We start from the raw sequence: 2,547 nt of genomic DNA, 5'->3' as shown, positions 1-2,547 counted from the left end.
CCCACAGAGCCACCACACACACAAAATAAGAAATGGAAGAATGTTTCAAAACAGCGATTATCTCTGATTGTAAAATTCTTTAATGAAGAATGACTTGTTAATAATAAGAGTACTTAAAATGGAAGACAGAAATGAAACAGTCTAAACGAAAAATTAAAACAAGCAAAACACCCATATTGCCCCCTCCCCCCCTCAAAGTACTCCTGAGAGAAGCAGTAGCCCCCTGGCAGCCTGCTGCTACTGGCTCACATTCAGCCTGCGACTCTGTGTTCACTGTGGGGTCAGGGGACACAAGCCAGTTGAGGAGGAGGGACCTGTAGGTGGATTTCCAAGGAGGAATCAACAGGGATCCTCCACCTCCGTGCGCCTCCACACTTGGACCTCTAGTCTCCGCTAACAAACATGAGAACCCTTCACAGTTAAAACCACTAGACACTCACTAGTGTGCTTTCGATTTTGACTCTACCCCACCCGACCCATAATTGCTTGGTCATAACATTTTCAGGATCTAAAGAGAGTAGTCGGTACCGGAGGATCCAGACGCAGAAGGAGCGCGCGGAGGAAGAGCAAGGACAGCTGAGTACTGGTCCCCTGGCTGGGGCACACGCACCACGTAAGTTCGCTCCTAGTCTTGGTCTTCCAACGACCTCGCGTGTCCAAGCGCGCACCCTGCAAGGAGGCGCAGGCTGGGCAGGCACCGTGGTCGGTGGGGAAGCAGCGGTAGGCGGGTGCGGGAGGGGCGGGCGCTGGCGGGGCAGGCTGCCAGGCAGCCAGGCGCTTTGCGCTTTGCTCCCAAGTCTCAGCTTTTGCGATAGGACCTGGAGGGCGACAGCGCGCTCAATGTGTCCTCGGGAGAAACCGCTCCTCCTGGGACACCCGCTCACGGCTACACAAAGAGCCCTGTCTTGGAGAAGTGTCTCTGATCTTGTAGGTGGAAAGGGGCTGAAGTCCCCTGGGACTGATGGACTAAACCATGACCTCCTTGCAGAGGTACTGGGTAGGATCCATTCCTTCCCCTTCTCCATCGCTGCTTCAGACTGGCCCCTGCTAGACAATGGAGAAAAAGAAAAAGGTGGTCCTCAACCTACACTATAATATTTAAAAGTTATTTTTGTATTAACCATATTTAGTATTCAAAAAATTCTAACAAGCTCTATTTATAGAAAATAATTCATTCTGTCTCTTTAATCAACTGTTACAAACTCTAAGGTCTAAGCCCGTTTTTTATCCTGCACTGTTTCTGAATGTGTGGTCCCTACCAAAACAAAATTAAAAAGACAGAAATTAATTTCATTTTCAAATTTTTGCTCCGTTTTCTTTCCACCTTCTATAAACTAGCAATAGAAAAGCGAGAGTAGGAGAGGGAGCAAGGAGGAGTGAGAAACAGCTGGGAGCTTGATCTTTGACACACTGGCCTGAGGAGCTGAGGGGCAGAAAAGCTAATCCTACAACATTTCTTTGCATGCAACTTGATCTTGAGCTTAAACCTCTCAATTTCTGGTTGAAAATGGTCCCTGAGGAATAGAGAGGTAAGAGCCCCTGTAGCCAGACAGGCTAGACTGCAGGGTTCAGTTGCTGGCTTTCGTTCTGGGGAAGCTCAGCTTCCCCCTTTGGAGCAGTGGTAGCTATAAGGTGACAGCCTCGTAGAATGTCACATAACCAGGACAGCAGCAAGCGGAGAGATGAGAGATCATTCTTCTCCTGGCTGTTTAATGGGATGGGGTGGTGGTGGTGGAGGCAGTTTCTTCATCCATGTTCCTCATTATAATCTGCATTAAAATGGATTTATCACTGGTTCTTAGCCTTAACTCCACATTAGATTAGATTCACCTCCTATACTCTCTCTTTTTGCATCAAGAGCAGACTGACTCAGAGAGCTCTGGCTGCCTTCATTTATTGGAGAGGAAAATAATAAAGGAGAACCCCAAACAAATGGGCTGCCTATGGATTGCAGCCTCATCCCCATCCCCAGTCTTATCTTTAAAAATTGGAAAGCAGACATTGGCTGTAAAACACTGCTCAGGTCCAAGCTTGCTTTGGACTCTAGGGGCAGCTTCTTTTTGGTACATCCTGAAAATTGGGCAGAAGCAATTCAGCACTTCCTGGAAAATAAGTAGTTCTTTCCTTCTCCCTAATGAAATTCTATGGCAGATATTTCCAAGAGTTATGCAGACCTACCCAAGGGCAGCTGGGTTCTGAGTCATTCCACGTGGATATTTTTGAACATGTACATGGAAAGTGCAGAAATTGGGAGGTTTTCTTATTATTTTTCATTGACATATATATCTTTTTATTAATATACTAGAGGCCCGGTGCGCAAAAATTTGTGCACTTGGGGGGGAGGGGGGTCCCTCAGCCTGGCCTGTGCCCTCTCGCAGTCTGGGACCCCTCGGGAGATAACGCCCTGCTGGCTTAGGCCTGCTCCCAGGTGGCAGAGGGCAGGCCCAATCCCTAGGTGCAGACCCTGGTCAGGCTCAGAGCAGGGCCGATTGGGGGGTTGGGGCGCCGACCCCTGTCATGCACAGAGCAGGGCAGATTGGGAGGTTG

At 48.6% G+C, this 2,547-nt stretch overlaps 1 protein-coding gene across 1 annotated transcript in view; it reads left to right on the top strand.

Moving 5' to 3' along the window:
* Positions 1 to 239: 239 nt before the first annotated feature.
* Positions 240 to 2,547, top strand: part of LOC102760229 (guanylate-binding protein 6-like) — a 32,179-nt gene continuing 29,871 nt past the window's right edge. The window contains exon 1 of the mRNA XM_006759898.2: positions 240 to 613. The gene's annotated coding sequence lies outside the window, so the exon portion shown is untranslated. The remainder of the gene's footprint in view (positions 614 to 2,547) is intronic.

The sequence above is a fragment of the Myotis davidii genome, unplaced genomic scaffold (genome assembly GCF_000327345.1).
Source record: "Myotis davidii unplaced genomic scaffold, ASM32734v1 scaffold1757, whole genome shotgun sequence".
In the NCBI taxonomy this organism is placed as follows: Eukaryota; Metazoa; Chordata; class Mammalia; order Chiroptera; family Vespertilionidae; genus Myotis; species Myotis davidii.
This window is presented reverse-complemented; position numbering and strand designations above follow the sequence as displayed.